Below are 19,318 nucleotides of genomic sequence, written 5' to 3'. Positions count from 1 at the left end.
TGGTATACTTGGACAGAGGGGGGCTGTGGACATGGTATACTTGGACAGAGGGGTGGCTGTAAATGTGGTATACTTGGACAGAGGGGTGGCTGTGGACGTGGTATACTTGGACAGAGGGATGGCTGTTGGGCGTGGTATACTTGGACAGAGGGGGGCTGTGGATGTGGTATACTTGGACAGAGGGGTGGCTGTGGATGTGGTATACTTGGACAGAGGGGTGGCTGTTGGGCGTGGTATACTTGGACAGAGGGGGCTGTGGATGTGGTATACTTGGACAGAGGGGTGGCTGTGGACGTGGTATACTTGGACAGAGGGGTGGCTGTGGACGTGGTATACTTGGACAGAGGGGTGGCTGTGGACGTGGTATACTTGGACAGAGGGGGGCTGTGGACGTGGTATACTTGGACAGAGGGGTGGCTGTGGACGTGGTATACCTGGACAGAGTGGTGGCTGTGGACGTGGTATACTTGGACAGAGGGGTGGCTGTTGGGCGTGGTATACTTGGACAGAGGGGGGCTGTGGATGTGGTATACTTGGACAGAGGGGTGGCTGTAGACGTGGTATACTTGGACAGAGGGGGGCTGTGGATGTGGTATACTTGGACAGAGGGGTGGCTGTAGACGTGGTATACTTGGACAGAGGTGTGGCTGTGGACGTGGTATACTTGGACAGAGGGGTGGCTGTGGACGTGGTATACTTGGACAGAGGTGTGGCTGTGGACGTAGTATACTTGGACAGAGGGGGGCTGTGGACGTGGTATACTTGGACAGAGTGGTGGCTGTGGACGTGGTATACCTGGACAGAGTGGTGGCTGTGGACGTGGTATACTTGGACAGAGGGGTGGCTGTTGGGCGTGGTATACTTGGACAGAGGGGGGCTGTGGACGTGGTATACTTGGACAGAGGGGGGGCAGTGGACGTGGTATACTTAAACACAATTCAGAGAGCCGTAGTTAATGATTCTTACTCTGAATGGTCCAAGGTTATCAGAGGTGTACCCCAAGGTTCAGTGTTATCAGTGGTGTACCCCAAGGTTCAGTGTTATCAGTGGTGTACCCCAAGGTTCAGTGTTATCAGAGGTGTATCCCAAGGTTCAGTGTTATCAGTGGTGTACCCCAAGGTTCAGTGTTATCAGTGGTGTACCCCAAGGTTCAGTGTTATCAGCGGTGTACCCCAAGGTTCAGTGTTATCAGTGGTGTACCCCAAGGTTCAGTGTTATCAGTGGTGTACCCCAAGGTTCAGTGTTATCAGAGGTGTATCCCAAGGTTCAGTGTTATCAGTGGTGTATCCCAAGGTTCAGTGTTATCAGCGGTGTACCCCAAGGTTCAGTGTTATCAGAGGTGTACCCCAAGGTTCAGTGTTATCAGAGGTGTATCCCAAGGTTCAGTGTTATCAGCGGTGTACCCCAAGGTTCAGTGTTATCAGTGGTGTACCCCAAGGTTTAGTGTTATCAGTGGTGTACCCCAAGGTTCAGTGTTATCAGAGGTGTACCCCAAGGTTCAGTGTTATCAGTGGTGTATCCCAAGGTTCAGTGTTATCAGCGGTGTACCCCAAGGTTCAGTGTTATCAGAGGTGTACCCCAAGGTTCAGTGTTATCAGTGGTGTATCCCAAGGTTCAGTGTTATCAGTGGTGTACCCCAAGGTTCAGTGTTATCAGCGGTGTACCCCAAGGTTCAGTGTTATCAGAGGTGTATCCCAAGGTTCAGTGTTATCAGCGGTGTACCCCAAGGTTCAGTGTTATCAGTGGTGTATCCCAAGGTTCAGTGTTATCAGCGGTGTACCCCTAGGTTCAGTGTTATCAGTGGTGTACCCCAAGGTTCAGTGTTATCAGTGGTGTACCCCAAGGTTCAGTGTTATCAGAGGTGTATCCCAAGGTTCAGTGTTATCAGTGGTGTACCCCAAGGTTCAGTGTTATCAGAGGTGTATCCCAAGGTTCAGTGTTATCAGTGGTGTACCCCAAGGTTCAGTGTTATCGGTGGTGTACCCCAAGGTTCAGTGTTATCAGCGGTGTACCCCAAGGTTCAGTGTTATCAGTGGTGTACCCCAAGGTTCAGTGTTATCAGTGGTGTACCCCAAGGTTCAGTGTTATCAGTGGTGTACCCCGAGGTTCAGTGTTATCAGTGGTGTACCCCAAGGTTCAGTGTTATCAGTGGTGTACCCCAAGGTTCAGTGTTATCAGTGGTGTACCCCAAGGTTCAGTGTTGGGACCCTTACATTTCATTATCTTTATAAATGTCTTTGCAGATGACACCAAGCTATGCAGCGGAATAACGTCTGTAACGGAACGTCCCACACTCCGCTTTAGTGCTTCCGTCATATTCCGCTTCTTATCAGTCTGGATATAGATATCAGATATTCCAGCTGCTCTCAAGCACACAACGAGACGAGACTTGTTTGTCTGCTGAACATGGAGAGTTTAACCACTTGCTGACCGCGCTATAGCAAAAATACTGCTACAGCGCGGTCGAGTTGCTGTGACACGACGTCTCTGGGACATCCTCGTGCACTTCCGCGTCCCCTGGGGCGCGCTCGCGGAAGTGTCCGTGCTCCCGGAGCATCACGGATCACGGTCTACCTCCATTGCCTCCCCCAGTACATCCCTTCCTCCAATGCCTCCTCCAGGACATCCCTACCTCCAATGCCTTTTCCCAGCATATCTCTGCCTCCAATGCCTCTTCCCAGCATATCTCTGCCTCCAATGCGCCCCTTCCCAACGACCCACCAGCACGCCTCATCTTCTGACCTCCCCTCTAAAGAACACCTATGCCTCCAATCTCCCCCCAATCCTGTACAACTATGCTTTCAATATTCTCCCCAATCCATGATATCTATGCCTCCAATTCCACCACCTTCCCCCACATTCTATCATATCGTATGATAAATTAGGGGAGCGAAGGTGGAATTGGAGGCATAGAAATCATGAATTGAGGGGGTGGGGGGCGGGGTGGGTGTAATTGAAGGCATAGATTCAGACCTCCAATTCCACCCCCCTCCCCATCCATGATATTTATGCTTTCAATAACCCCCCCCCCCATCCAGCACATGCTTGCTCTCAATCCCACCCCCCTTCCTTCCAACACACCTCTTGTTTTAATCCCCCCATTTCATTAATGCCTCCAGCACACTGTCATTGTACTTACCGTTCTGCAGCCACGGTGGTCAGTCATCACTGCACACTGAGGGTGGAGTGACGTTTGAGCCTGCCCACTTAGAACCACCCCACTCCTTAGATGTGCAGCAGAACGAAAGCAGAGAGGGGCGGTCCTGTCTGTTAACTTGGGCAAGGATGTGCAGAACGGAGGCGGAGGGGGCGGTCCCAGTCACCTCTTACATGTATAGTGCACGGTGGGGATGTGCAGGAGAACAGAGGTGGAGGGGGGCGGTCCCATTGGCTTTTTCATGCCCGATGAACAGCACACTCTTCGAGCCATTGGCGGGGATGTGTGGAAAGAGGTGGAGAGGGGCGGTCCCAGTCACCTCTTACATGTATAGTGCACGGTGGGGATGTGCAGGAGAACAGAGGTGGAGGGGGGCGGTCCCATTGGCTTTTTCATGCCCGATGAACAGCACACTCTTCGAGCCATTGGCGGGGATGTGTGGAAAGAGGTGGAGAGGGGCGGTCCTAGGCGGCTCTTTAATGGTGAAGTGCATGGTCTGTGAACCTGGGGGGACGTGCAGTAGAACGGAGGTGGAGGGGGCGAGCCTGGTCAGGGATGTGTGGAAGGAGGTGGAGAGGGGTGGTCCTAGACGGCTGAATGTATGAATTGAAATATCTGCGCTGCGAGCCTGTGCGCGGCGGAAGGGACACTTGAAATACAATCCTGTGATAGCACAGCCCTGTCATTACTCGCCCTGAGCATTTGTTTACTCGCCAAATGCGAGTAGGCTAGTGTAAATTTTGAGGGCTGGATGGAATAGTAATGTTAAAGTATGGCCGCCGTTCCCGCTTCGAAATTTTTACGTAGTTTGTGTAAGTCGTCCGTGAATCGGGAGTTACGTAGTTTACGTCCACATCGAAATCAATAGGCCCGTGCGGCGTACTTAGCCGCAATGCACACTGGGAAATGTTGGCGCCCAGCGCATGCGCAGTTGAAAAAAAACGTCAATCACATTGGGTCAAGCCTCATTACCATTAAACACGCCCCCTCAGACAAATTTGAATTAGGCGCCCTTACGCCCGCCCGCTTAAGGCTACGCCGTCATAACTTAGCAGGCAAGTACTTTGAGAATCAAGTACTTGCCTCGCTAACTTACGGCGGCGTAGCCTAAACTCGCTAAGACACACCGCCGCAATTTTACACCATTCTACCTGAATCTACCTAAATAATTACATAATAATCCCATCTCAGGGAGTCCAAGATATAATTTCTCAGTCATCCTATGCCCCTAGTGGACATAGGATGATTTTAGACATAAGAGGGTCCAGGGATGTCCCGGGTGAGTCTGTCACATTTCTCCCCCATCAAAAGTCGACTAACAAGGTCCCATCACCTGGTCTGGACATGCGTTAATCGGACAAAGTGAACTCACATAGTCTGTCCGCATGACCTCCAATCTTGGCTGCAAGGAGTAGTTGACACCAGTAGGTGTGGGGCAGAGGTCATTGACTCTGTTCGGCTGCCAGCGCTTCAGCTGGGTGATTTTTAACATTCCGGGGCTTGGTCTGCTGCTGGGCAGAGGGACCGACTGCCCCAGCTTTCTGAAGCTGAAGAGACACTGTATGAGCTAGGCAGGGGCCAGCGGCGCTCTGTCCTCTTGTCAGCACTTCTGCTGGGGACTCCACATCATCCGCCCCGGCTAACCATTGGGGAAGGAGGCTGGATTCCTCCACAACCGAACTGTGTGGCTGCCATTGGGGAGGTGAGCCGGCTGCTTCCTTTTCCATTCCCTCATCTGGCTGCCGGGACAACATGTTTGTGGTACCGTCTCCCAGATGCACGGATCTTTGCTGGGGAGGAAAGACCACGTTCTCCACCCTGGCCAACTGTTGGGGAGGGATGATGAACACCACCTCCTCTCCCTTCTCCCCCTGTATCTGCTGCTGGGAAGTGATCGCCACCTTCTCACCCTGAGCCTCCGGAACTGCTACAGGGGTGGGGCAGAGGTCTTGCGCCCTCTGTCCGGTGACCAGCGCTTTAGCTGGGGAAGTTCCTTGCAACTCCAAAGATACTGCCCTCGGTGATGGGCAGAGCACAGTTATGTGTGGCCCTGATACCAGCTCTTCTGCTGGAGGCTCCTCAGGTTGTTCTTCCTCAGCAGAAAAGTATATTAAATATATATCATCTGTACAAAACATTAGTAAGATCTCATCTGGAATATGATGTTCAGTTTTGGGCCCCAGTTCTCAAGAAGGATATCGGGGAACTGGAGAAAGTGCAGAGAAGGGCAACCAAACTGATAAGAGGCATGGAGGAGCTCAGCTATGAGGAGAGATTAGAAGAACTGAATTTATTCTCTCCTGAGAAGAGGAGAATAAGGGGGGATATGATCAACATGTACAAATATATAAGAGGTCCATACAGTGAACTTGGTGTTGAGTTATTCATCACAGAGGACAAGGGGGCGCTCTTTACGTCTAGAGGAAAAGAGAAATACGGAAAGGTTTCTTCACAGTAAGAGGTGTGAAAATGTGGAACAGACTCCCTCCAGAGGTGGTTCTGGACAGATCAATAGATTGCTATAAGAAAGGCCTGGATTATTTCCTAAATGTACAGAATATAACTGAGTGACATTTATAGGGAAAGGTGATCCGGGGAAAATCCGATTGCCTCTCGGGGGATCAGGAAGGAATTTTTCCCCTGCTGTAGTAAATTGGATGATGCTCTGCTGGGGTTTTTCACCTTCCTCTGGATCAACTGTGGGCATAGAATTGTGTATATGGGATTGTACGATATTGGGCCAGATTCAAGAAGCACTTGCGCCCGTGCAACCATAGGTTGCGCGGCGCAAGTGCTTACTTGCTCCGGTGTAACGAGTGCTCCTGATTCAGGAACCTCGTTACACCGACTGCAGCCTAGGATGTGACAGACATAAGCCTCCTTATGCCTTCATATCTCAGGCTGCATTCTTGCGTTGGCCGCTAGGAAAACTCGTTGCCCTTTGCCAAATATTGCATGAATCTACCTGAATCTGGCCCATTGTGTATATATATATTTTTGTGGTTGAACTGGATGGACTTGTGTCTTTTTTCAACCTGACTCACTATATAAATATATAAATATATAACTATGTAACTATATAACTATGTAACTCAGGGATTGACAAATCCCGGGCGCCAGGTCACCATGGCGACTAGAAATAGTGTCCTGGCGACTTGGCTTGGAAGGTGGGCAAAAAAAATATTTTTTTTTTTTGTGAGCTGGTGCCATCTGGTGGTGAGCCGTTGGTATTACAAGTTATTACCACCATATGTGAGCTGGCGCCATCTGGTGGTGAGCCGATGGTATTACAAGTTATTACCACCATATGTGAGCTGGCGCCATCTGGTGGTGGCCGTTGGTATTAAAAGTTAAGCATTACAAGTTAAACAGCAATTCTAATGTCATTTTTCACTATTTTCACTGCCATCTTCTTCCCTCTAATTAGAACCCCCAAACATTATATATATTTTTTATCCTAACACCCTAGAGAATAAAATGGCGATCGTTGCAATACTTTCTGTCACGCCGTATTTGCGCAGTGGTCTTACAAACGCACTTTTTTGGGGAAAAATTACACTTTTTTTAATTAAAAAATAAGACAACAGTAAAGTTATCCCCATTTTTTTTTATATTATGAAAGATAATGTTACGCCGAGTAAATTCATACCCAACATGTCACGCTTCAAAATTGCGTTTGAACACCGTTTACATATGCGGGCGCTGCTCACGTATGTGTTCGCTTCTGCGTGCAAGCTCGTCGGGACGGGGTGCGTTTTCTGGCTCCTAACTTTTTTAGCTGGCTCCTAGATTCCAAGCAAATTTGTCAACCCCTGATGTAACTATATAACTATGGCCTAGATTCACGTACGGCCAATCTACGTTGCGCGGGCGTAGCGTACCGTATTTACGCTAAGCCGTAGCTCAGGAGATCCTCAGGGAGAAGATGATGAGGTGGGTGAGGGAAGACCCCAAAGGGGAGGCAGGGAAGGCGAGGTCCTCCTCCGTATGGATGGTGGGTCCCATCATGATTATGTATCCCACCAATAAAGGAGCAGGTTGTAGCTCAGGAGATCCTCAGGGAGAAGATGATGAGGTGGGTGAGGGAAGACCCCAAAGTGGAGGCAGGGAAGGGAAGGCGAGGTCCTCCTCCGTATGGATGGTGGGTCCCATCATGATTATGTATCCCACCAATAAAGGAGCAGGTTGTAGCTCAGGAGATCCTCAGGGAGAAGATGATGAGGTGGGTGAGGGAAGACCCCAAAGTGGAGGCAGGGAAGGGAAGGCGAGGTCCTCCTCCGTATGGATGGTGGGTCCCATCATGATTATGTATCCCACCAATAAAGGAGCAGGTTGTAGCTCAGGAGATCCTCAGGGAGAAGATGATGAGGTGGGTGAGGGAAGACCCCAAAGTGGAGGCAGGGAAGGGAAGGCGAGGTCCTCCTCCGTATGGATGGTGGGTCCCATCATGATTATGTATCCCACCAATAAAGGAGCAGGTTGTAGCTCAGGAGATCCTCAGGGAGAAGATGATGAGGTGGGTGAGGGAAGACCCCAAAGTGGAGGCAGGGAAGGGAAGGCGAGGTCCTCCTCCGTATGGATGGTGGGTCCCATCATGATTATGTATCCCACCAATAAAGGAGCAGGTTGTAGCTCAGGAGATCCTCACGGAGAAGATGATGAGGTGGGTGAGGGAAGACCCCAAAGTGGAGGCAGGGAAGGGAAGGCGAGGTCCTCCTCCGTATGGATGGTGGGTCCCATCATGATTATGTATCCCACCAATAAAGGAGCAGGTTGTAGCTCAGGAGATCCTCAGGGAGAAGATGAGGTGGGGACCATCGGGCCCCTTACAGGTGTAATGCCTGTACCCCCTGACTAACTAATATCCTCCATTCCTCCTCCAGACCCTTTATTAGCTTTGTTGTCCTTCTCTGTACTCTCTCCATTTCCAGTACATCCTTCCTGAGGACTGGAGCCCAGAACTGGACGACATACTCCAGGTGCGGCCGGACCAGAGTCTTGTAGAGAGGAGAATTATTCTTTTATCTCTGGAGTTGATCTCCTTTTTAATGCCAATATTCTGTTTGCTTTGTTAGCAGCAGCTTGTCATTGCTGAGCCCCTCATCTACTAGGACCCCCAGAGGTTCTCCCCCTATACCTGAGCTCCTCCCTCCCCCCATACCTGAGCTCCTCCCTCCCCCCATACCTGAGCTCCTCCCTCCACCCATATTGAGCTCCTCCCTACCCCATACCTGAGCTCCTCCCTCCCCCCATACTTGAGCTCCTCCCTCCCCCCATACCTGAGCTCCTCCCTCCCCCCATATTGAGCTCCTCCCCCCATATCTGAGCTCCTCCCTCCCCCCATACCTGAGCTCCTCCCTCCACCCATATTGAGCTCCTCCCTCCCCCATACCTGAGCTCCTCCCTCCCCCCATACTTGAGCTCCTCCCTCCCTCCATACCTGAGCTCCTCCCTCCCCCCATATTGAGCTCCTCCCTCCTCCCATATTGAGCTCCTCCTTCCCCCATTGCTGAACCTATCATCTACTGGGACCCCCAGGTCCGTTTCCATCCTAGAGCCCCCCAGAGTTTCTCCCCCCAGTGTATAGATTGCATTCATATTTTTACCACCCAAATGTATAATTTTACATTTCTCTACATTGAACCTCATTGGCCATGTAGTTGCCCCCCCCCGCATTAATTAGTTCAGATCTTCTTACAAGGTTTCCACATCCAAGTATTCCTGAGAAGACCACCTTGGAGGTCATTTTCCTCAATTTAGCTCCCAAGTCCCTAAAATGGTTCTTTAGGACACTCCATCAGACGTTGTCATTGGTGCCAATGTGGACCATGCCAGTCTTCCCCATTGGTGCCAACGTGGGCCATGCCAGTCTTCCCCGTGCGGATTTCCTTCTTAGTAGACCCATGAGGACCCTGAATCTCCTCCGCAGTTTCTTCTAATGACCTTGTGATTCTTCCGTATTACACCATCCGACTCTCTCTCCGCTTCCCACACAAAGAGCCCCATGCCCATAAGCGGCACCTCCGCTACCACTGGCGCCGGGAGGCCGGTGCGTCTGGCAGGCCGCAAACACACCGACGAAGCAAGCTGGCTCTGTGATTCTGAGGAATCATTCCGGACTCAGCCAAAGGTTTTCCGAGATTTCATCCTCCTAAATCACAATGTCAGCGGCGCCAATTGATTGCTAAATGTTTAAGAAGCAAAGCGCAGCAATTGGTTTTGATAAACGGATGCTTTGTGCGATATTTAGCACGGCTTTTCATATGATGTGTCTCCCCTCACGGCGTTGTGAGTATAAATTAGATGTACGCCTCAGAACCTGCGTTCCAGTCGCTGCTTTCTCCTGCTTGCATCTGAATGGAAGGAATTTATTATACTGATAACCCAGCCAACGCTACCCAGTGCCTCTTCTGTCCTGGGACCAAAGCTCTATGGTGGGGGGGAGGGGGCCTCTTCTGTCCTGGGGACCAAAGCGCTATGGTGGGGGGAGGGGGCCACTTCTGTCCTGGGGACCAAAGCGCAATGTTGGGGTTGGAGGGGGCCTCTTCTGTCCTGGGGACCAAAGCGCTATGGTGGGGGGAGGGGACCTCTCCTGTCCTGTGGACCAAAGCGCTATAGTGAGGGGGCCTCTTCTGTTCTGGGGACCACAGCGCTATGGTGGGGGCTTCTTTTGTCCTGGGGACCAACGTGCTATGGTGGGGGGAGGGGGCCCCTCCTGTCCTGGGGACCAAAGCGCTATGGTGGGGGGAGGGGGCCTCTCCTGTCCTGGGGACCAAAGCGCTATGGTGGGGGGAGGAGGCCTCTTCTGTCCTGGGGACCAAAGCGCTATGGTGGGGGGAGGGGACCTCTCCTGTCCTGTGGACCAAAGTGCTATAGTGGGGGGCCTCTTCTGTCCTGGGGACCACAGCGCTATGGTGGGGGGCCTCTTTTGTCCTGGGGACCAACGCGCTATGGTGGGGGCCTCTCCTGGGGACCGAAGCGCTATGGGGAGGGGGCCTCTTCTGTCCTGGGGACCAAAGCGCTATGGTGGGGGGAGGGGGCCTCTTCTGTCCTGGGGACCAAAGCGCTATGGGGAGGGGGCCTCTTCTGTCCTGAGGACCAAAGCGCTATGGTGGGGGGAGGGGGCTTCTTCTGTCCTGGGGACCAAAGCGCTATGGTGGGGGGCCTCTTCTGTCCTGGGGACCAAAGCGCTATGGTGGGGGCCTCTTCTGTCCTGGGGACCAAAGCGCTATGGGGAGGGGGCCTCTTCTGTCCTGGGGACCAAAGCGCTATGGTGGGGGCCTCTTCTGTCCTGGGGACCAAAGCGCTATGGGGAGGGGGCCTCTTCTGTCCTGGGGACCAAAGCGCTATGGTGGGGGCCTCTTCTGTCCTGGGGACCAAAGCGCTATGGTGGGGGGAGGGGGCCTCTTCTGTCCTGGGGACCAAAGCGCTATGGTGGGGGGGGTCACACGTGAGACTGACATACATGATCGTTATATCCACAAAGAAAAGAACACCAATTTATCTACATTATCCTTTCCCTTTTCATCCTTCAACCTATGTCCCTCCCCCATATCATCTACCCTTAACCAATCTCTGAACATTTCACTCCCCCCCCCACTTTCATATCACTCTCCTCTCCACACTTCTCCCCTCTCCTTATCATTCTCCTCTCCCCTCTCCTTATCATTCTCCTCTCCCCTCTTCTTATCATTCTCCTCCCCCCTCTCCTTATCATTCTCCTCTCCCCTCTCCTTATCATTCTCCTCTCCCCTCTCCTTATCATTCTCCTCCCCCCTCTCCTTATCATTCTCCTCCCCCCTCTCCTTATCATTCTCCTCTCCCCTCTCCTTATCATTCTCCTCTCCCCACTTCTTATCATTCTCCTCCCCCCTCTCCTTATCATTCTCCTCCCCCCTCTCCTTATCATTCTCCTCTCCCCTCTCCTTATCATTCTCCTCCCCTCACCTCTCTCCTTATCACTCTCCTCTCCCCACTTCTCCCCTCCCCTTATCATTCTCCTCCCCTCTTCTTATCATTCTCCTCCCCTCTCCTTATCATTCTCCTCCCCCCTCTCCTTATCACTCTCCTCTCCACACTTCTCCCCTCCCCTTATCATTCTCCTCCCCTCACCTCTCCCCTTATCATTCTACTCCCCTCTTCTTATCATTCTCCTCCCCTCTCCTTATCATTCTCCTCCACCCTCTCCTTATCATTCTCCTCCCCTCTCCTTATCATTCTCCTCCCCTCTCCTTATCATTCTCCTCCCCTCTCCTTATCATTCTCCTCCCCTCTCCTTATCATTCTCCTCCCCCCTCTCCTTATCATTCTCCTCCCCTCTCCTTATCATTCTCCTCCCCTCTCCTTATCATTCTCCTCCCCTCTCCTTATCATTCTCCTCCCCTCTCCTTATCATTCTCCTCCCCCCTCTCCTTATCATTCTCCTCCCCTCTCCTTATCATTCTCCTCCCCTCTCCTTATCATTCTCCTCCCCTCTCCTTATCATTCTCCTCCCCTCTCCTTATCATTCTCCTCTCCCCACTTCTTATCATTCTCCTCTCCTCCCCTCTCATTATCATTCTTCTCTCCTCCCCGCTTCTTCCCTCTCCTCTCTCTCATCCCTCCATCTTTCTCTGTCTCTCATCCCTCCATCTTTCTCTCTCTCACCCCTCAATCTTTCTCTCTCTCCTCTTTCTCATCCCTCCACCTTTCTCTCTCTCCTCTCTCTCATTCCTCAATCTTTCTCTCTCTCCTCTTTCTCATCCCTCCACCTTTCTCTCTCTCCTCTCTCTCATTCCTCAATCTTTCTCTCTCTCCTCTTTCTCATCCCTCCACCTTTCTCTCTCTCCTCTCTCTCATTCCTCCATCTTTCTCTCTCTCCTCTTTCTCTCTCATCCCTCCATCTTTCTCTCTCCTCTCTCTCATCCCTCCATCTTTCTCTCTCCTCTTTCTCATCCCTCCATCTTTCTCTCTCTCCTCTTTCTCTCTCATCCCTCCATCTTTCTCTCTCCTCTCTCTCATCCCTCCATCTTTCTCTCTCCTCTCTCCATCTTTCTCTCTCTCTCTTCTCTCTCATCCCTCCATCTTCCTCTCTCTCCTCTCTCTCATCCCTCCATACTTCTCTCTCTCATCCCTCCATCTTTCTCTCTATCATCCCTCCATCTTTCTCTCTCTCATCCCTCCATCTTTCTCTATCCTCTCTCTCATCCACCATCTTTCTCTCTCTCTCTCATCCCTCCATCTTTCTCTCTCCTCTCTCTCTCATCCCTCCATCTTTCTCTCTCTCATCCCTCCATCTTTCTCTCTCTCATCCCTCCATCTTTCTCTCTATCATCCCTCCATCTTTCTCTCTCTCATCCCTCCATCTTTCTCTCTCTCATCCCTCTATCTTTCTCTCTCTTCTCTCTCATCCCTCAATCTTTCTCTCTCTCCTCTCTCTCATCCCTCCATCTTTCTCTCTCTCATCCCTCCATCTTTCTCTCTCCTCTCTCTCATCCCTCCATCTTTCTCTCTCTCCTCTCTCTCATCCCTCCATCTTTCTCTCTCTCATCGCTCCATCTTTCTCTCTCTCCTCTCTCTCATCCCTCCATCTTTCTCTCTCTCATCCCTCCATCTTTCTCCCTCTCATCCCTCCATCTTTCTCTCTCTCATCCCTCCATCTTTCTCTCTCTCATCCCTCCATCTTTCTCTCTCATCCCTCCATCTTTCTCTCTCTCATCCCTCCATCTTTCTCTCTCATCCCTCCATCTTTCTCTCTCTCATCCCTCCATCTTTCTCTCTCATCCCTCCATCTTTCTCTCTCATCCCTCCATCTTTCTCTCTCTCATCCCTCCATCTTTCTCTCTCATCCCTCCATCTTTCTCTCTCTCATCCCTCCATCTTTCTCTCTCATCCCTCCATCTTTCTCTCTCATCCCTCCATCTTTCTTTCTTTCTCTCCTCTCTCATCCCTCCATCTTTCTTTCTCATCCCTCAATCTTTCTCTCTCTCATCCCTCCATCTTTCTCTCTCATCCCTCCATCTTTCCCTCTCATCCCTCCATCTTTCTCTCTCTCATCCCTCCATCTTTCTCTCTCTCATCCCTCCATCTTTCCCTCTCATCCCTCCATCTTTCTCTCTCTCATCCCTCCATCTTTCTCTCTCATCCCTCCATCTTTCCCTCTCATCCCTCCATCTTTCTCTCTCATCCCTCCATCTTTCCCTCTCATCCCTCCATCTTTCTCTCTCTCATCCCTCCATCTTTCTCTCTCATCCCTCCATCTTTCTCTCTCATCCCTCCATCTTTCTTTCTTTCTCTCCTCTCTCATCCCTCCATCTTTCCCTCTCATCCCTCCATCTTTCTCTCTCTCATCCCTCCATCTTTCTCTCTCATCCCTCCATCTTTCTCTCTCATCCCTCCATCTTTCTCTCTCTCATCCCTCCATCTTTCTCTCTCTCATCCCTCCATCTTTCTCTCTCATCCCTCCATCTTTCTCTCTCATCCCTCCATCTTTCTCTCTCTCATCCCTCCATCTTTCCCTCTCATCCCTCCATCTTTCTTTCTTTCTCTCTCCTCTCTCATCCCTCCATCTTTCTCTCTCTCATCCCTCCATCTTTCTCTCTCTCATCCCTCCATCTTTCTCTCTCTCATCCCTCCATCTTTCTCTCTCATCCCTCCATCTTTCTCTCTCTCATCCCTCCATCTTTCTCTCTCTCATCCCTCCATCTTTCCTTCTCATCCCTCCATCTTTCTTTCTCTCTCTCTCATCCCCCCATCTTTCTCTCTCATCCCTCCATCTTTCTCTCTCATCCCTCCATCTTTCTCTCTCATCCCTCCATCTTTCTCTCTCATCCCTCCATCTTTCTCTCTCATCCCTCCATCTTTCTCTCTCATCCCTCCATCTTTCTCTCTCATCCCTCCATCTTTCTCTCTCATCCCTCCATCTTTCTCTATCCTCTCTCTCATCCCTCCATCTTTCTCTCTCATCCCTCCATCTTTCTCTCTCTCATCCCTCCATCTTTCTCTCTCTCATCCCTCCATCTTTCTCTCTCATCCCTCCATCTTTCTCTCTCATCCCTCCATCTTTCTCTCCCCCCGTTTTTCTCCCCTCTTCCCTGCCCCCATCTCTCCCTCTTTTCCCCTCCCCCTAGCCCCCTTCACATCTTTCTCCTGTTGCTATTCATTTTCTGCGCTGGCTGCTGTTGTCATGGAAACAGGTCCTAGTTTCCTGTCTCTGCTCCCAGGTTCTTGTTGTGTGATTCGGGAGGACGGAGGCTGAGCTCTTACTGCCCAGTTATAATTATAAACTCAGAGGACATTGTGCTAATATGGTGACTGCAGCCAGCTGTAATCCAGCAATCAGCAGCCATTTATCCCCGAGGTCGTCTTCCACCAATGACATTGTCCGCACCACTCCATCACTCTCCCACCATCTACATACAAGGCCTATGGACCTCTAACGTTATAGTCAATGCAATGTGTGTGTGAGAAGGGGAGACAGAAGAGAGATGGAGGACGAGGGGGAGAGAAAGGCAGGAGAGATGGAGGACGAGGGGGAGAGAAAGACAGGAGAGGTGAAGGACGAGGGGGAGAGAAAGACAGGAGAGATGGAGGACGAGGGGGAGAGAAAGGCAGGAGAGATGGAGGACGAGGGGGAGAGAAAGACAGGAGAGGTGAAGGACGAGGGGGAGAGAAAGACAGGAGAGATGGAGGACGAGGGGGAGAGAAAGGCAGGAGAGATGGAGGACGAGGGGTAGAGAAAGACAGGAGAGATGGAGGACGAGGGGAGAGAAAGGCAGGAGAGATGGAGGACGAGGGGGAGAGAAAGGCATGAGAGATGGAGGACGAGGGGGAGAGAAAGGCAGGAGAGATGGAGGACGAGGGGAGAGAAAGACAGGAGAGATGGAGGACGAGGGGGAGAGAAAGGCAGGGGAGATGGAGGACGAGGGGGAGAGAAAGACAGGAGAGATGGAGGACGAGGGGGAGAGAAAGGCAGGAGAGATGGAGGACGAGGGGGAGAGAAAGGCAGGAGAGATGGAGGAAGAGGGGGAGAGAAAGACAGGAGAGATGGAGGACTAGGGAGAGAAAAAGGCAGGAGCGATGGAGGAAGAGGGGGAGAGAAAGACAGGAGAGATGGAGGACGAGGGGGAGAGAAAGACAGGAGCGATGGAGGAAGAGGGGGAGAGAAAGACAGGAGAGATGGAGGACTAGGGAGAGAAAAAGGCAGGAGAGATGGAGGACGAGGGGGAGAGAAAGGCAGGAGAGATGGAGGACGAGGGGGAGAGAAAGACAGGAGAGATGGAGGACGAGGGGGAGAGAAAGACAGGAGAGATGGAGGACGAGGGGGAGAGAAAGACAGGAGAGATGGAGGATGAGGGGAGAGAAAGGCAGGAGAGATGGAGATCGAAGGGGAGAGAAAGGCAGGAGAGATGGAGGAAGAGGGGGAGAGAAAGACAGGAGAGATGGAGGACTAGGGAGAGAAAAAGGCAGGAGCGATGGAGGAAGAGGGGGAGAGAAAGACAGGAGAGATGGAGGACGAGGGGGAGAGAAAGACAGGAGCGATGGAGGAAGAGGGGGAGAGAAAGACAGGAGAGATGGAGGACTAGGGAGAGAAAAAGGCAGGAGAGATGGAGGACGAGGGGGAGAGAAAGGCAGGAGAGATGGAGGACGAGGGGGAGAGAAAGATAGGAGAGATGGAGGACGAGGGGGAGAGAAAGACAGGAGAGATGGAGGACGAGGGGGAGAGAAAGACAGGAGAGATGGAGGACTAGGGAGAGAAAAAGGCAGGAGAGATGGAGGACGAGGGGGAGAGAAAGGCAGGAGAGATGGAGGACGAGGGGGAGAGAAAGGCAGGAGAGATGGAGGACAAGGGGGAGAGAAAGACAGGAGAGATGAAGGACGAGGGGGAGATAAAGACAGGAGAGATGGAGGACGAGGGGGAGATAAAGACAGGAGAGATGGAGGACGAGGGGGAGAGAAAGACAGGAGAGATGGAGATCGAAGGGGAGAGAAAGACAGGAGAGATGAAGGACGAGGGGGAGAGAAAGACAGGAGAGATGGAGGACGAGGGGGAGAGAAAGGCAGGGGAGATGGAGGACGAGGGGGAAAGAAAGGCAGGAGAGATGGAGGATGAGGGGGAAAGAAAGACAGGAGAGATGGAGGACTAGGGAGAGAAAAAGGCAGGAGAGATGGAGGACGAGGGGGAGAGAAAGACAGGAGAGTTGGAGGACTAGGGAGAGAGAAAGACAGGAGAGTTGGAGGACGAGGGGGAGAGAAAGACAGGAGAGATGGAAGACGAGGGGGAGAGAAAGACAGGAGAGATGGAGGACGAGGGGGAGAGAAAGGCAGGAGAGATGGAGGACTAGGGAGAGAGAAGGCAGGAGAGTTGGAGGACGAGGGGGAGAGAAAGACAGGAGAGATGGAGGACGAGGGGGAGAGAAAGACAGGAGAGATGGAGGACTAGGGAGAGAGAAAGACAGGAGAGTTGGAGGACGAGGGGGAGAGAAAGGCAGGAGAGATGGAGGACTAGGGAGAGAGAAAGACAGGAGAGTTGGAGGACGAGGGGGAGAGAAAAGCAGGAGAGATGGAGGACGAGGGGGAGAGAAAGACAGGAGAGATGAAGGACGAGGGGGAGAGAAAGACAGGAGAGATGAAGGACGAGGGGGAGAGAAAGACAGGAGAGTTGGAGGACGAGGGGGAGAGAAAGGCAGGAGAGATGGAGGACGAGGGGGAGAGAAAGACAGGAGAGATGAAGGACGAGGGGGAGAGAAAGACAGGAGAGATGGAAGACGAGGGGGAGAGAAAGACAGGAGAGATGGAAGACGAGGGGGAGAGAAAGACAGGAGAGATGGAAGACGAGGGGGAGAGAAAGGCAGGAGAGATGGAGGACAAGGGAGAGAAAGACAGGAGAGATGGAGGACGAGGGGGAGAGAAAGGCAGGAGAGATGGAGGACGAGGGAAAGAGAAAGGCAGGAGAGATGAAGGACGAGGGGGAGAGAAAGGCAGGAGAGATGGAGGACGAGGGGGAGAGAAATACAGGAGAGATGAAGGACAAGGGGGAGAGAAAGACAGGAGAGATGGAGGACGAGGGGAGAGAAAGACAGGAGAGATGAAGGACGAGGGGGAGAGAAAGACAGGAGAGATGGAAGACGAGGGGGAGAGAAAGACAGGAGAGATGGAGGACGAGGGGGAGATAAAGACAGGAGAGATGGAGGACGAGAGAAAGACAGGAGAGATGGAGGACGAGGGGGAGAGAAAGGCAGGAGAGATGGAGGACGAGGGGGAGAGAAAGACAGGAGAGATGGAGGACGAGGGGGAGAGAAAGGCAGGAGAGATGGAGTACGAGGGGGAGAGAAAGGCAGGAGAGATGGAGGACAAGAGATGAAGGACAAGGGGGAGAGAAATACAGGAGAGATGAAGGACAAGGGGGAGAGAAAGACAGGAGAGATGGAGGATGAGGGGAGAGAAAGACAGGAGAGATGAAGGACGAGGGGGAGAGAAAGACAGGAGAGATGGAAGACGAGGGGGAGAGAAAGACAGGAGAGATGGAGGACGAGGGGGAGATAAAGACAGGAGAGATGGAGGACGAGGGGGAGAGAAAGACAGGAGAGATGGAGGACGAGGGGGAGAGAAAGGCAGGGGAGATGGATGACGAGGGGGAGAGAAAGACAGGAGAGATGAAGGACAAGGGGGAGAGAAAGACAGGAGAGATGGAGGACGAGGGGGAGAGAAAGACAGGAGAGATGGAGGACAAGGGGGAGAGAAAGACAGGAGAGATGGAGGACGAGGGGAGAGAAAGGCAGGAGAGATGGAGGACAAGGGAGAGAGAAAGGCAGGAGAGATGGAGGACGAGGGGGAGAGAAAGACAGGAGAGATGGAGGACAAGGGGGAGAGAAAGGCAGGAGAGATGGAGGACGAGGGGGGGAGAAAGACAGGAGAGATGGAGGACGAGGGGGAGAGAAAGCCAGGAGAGATGGAGGACGAGGGGGAGAGAAAGACAGGAGAGATGGAGGACGAGGGGGAGAGAAAGGCAGGAGAGATGGAGGACGAGGGGGAGAGAAAGGCAGGAGAGATGGAGGACGAGGGGGAGAGAAAGACAGGAGAGATGGAGGACGAGGGGGAGAGAAAGAAAGGAGAGATGAAGGACGAGGGGGAGAGAAAGACAGGAGAGATGGAGGACGAGGGGGAGAGAAAGGCAGGGGAGATGGAGGACAAGGGAGAGAGAAAGGCAGGAGAGATGGAGGGGGAGGGGGAGGGAAAGACAAGAGAGATGGAGGACGAGGGGGAGAGAAAGACATGAGAGATGAAGGACAAGGGGGAGAGAAAGACAAGAGAGATGGAGGACGAGGGGGAGAGAAAGAAAGGAGAGATGAAGGACAAGGGGGAGAGAAAGACAGGAGAGATGGAGGACGAGGGGAGAGAAAGACAGGAGAGATGAAGGACGAGGGGGAGAGAAAGACAGGAGAGATGGAAGACGAGGGGGAGAGAAAGACAGGAGAGATGGAGGACAAGGGGGAGAAAAAGACAGGAGAGATGGAGGACGAGGGGGAGAGAAAGACCGGAGAGATGGAGGACGAGGGGGAGAGAAAGACAGGAGAGATGAAGGACGAGCGGGAGAGAAAGACATGAGAGATGAAGGACAAGGGGGAGAGAAAGACAAGAGAGATGGAGGACGAGGGGGAGAGAAAGGCAGGGGAGATGGAGGACGAGGGGGAGAGAAAGGCAGGAGATATGGAGGACAAGGGAGAGAGAAAGACAGGAGAGATGGAGGACGAGGGGAGAGAAAGGCAGGAGATATGGAGGACAAGGGAGAGAGAAAGACAGGAGAGATGGAGGACGAGGGGAGAGAAAGGCAGGAGAGATGGAGGACAAGGGGGAGATAAAGACAGGAGAGATGGAGGACGAGGGGGAGAGAAAGACATGAGAGATGAAGGACAAGGGGGAGAGAAAGACAGGAGAGATGGAGGACGAGGGGAGAGAAAGGCAGGAGAGATGGAGGACGAGGGGGAGAGAAAGACAGGAGAGATGGAGGACAAGGGGGAGAGAAAGGCAGGAGAGATGGAGGACGAGGGGGAGAGAAAGACAGGAGAGATAGAGGACGAGGGGAGAGAAAGGCAGGAGAGATGGAGGACGAGGGGGAGAGAAAGACAGGAGAGATGGAGGATGAGGGGGAGAGAAAGGCAGGAGAGATGGAGGACGAGGGGG

The sequence above is a fragment of the Rana temporaria genome, assembly GCF_905171775.1.
Source record: "Rana temporaria chromosome 10 unlocalized genomic scaffold, aRanTem1.1 chr10z, whole genome shotgun sequence".
Lineage (NCBI taxonomy): Eukaryota > Metazoa > Chordata > Amphibia > Anura > Ranidae > Rana > Rana temporaria.
Note: the sequence above shows the minus strand (reverse complement) of the source record.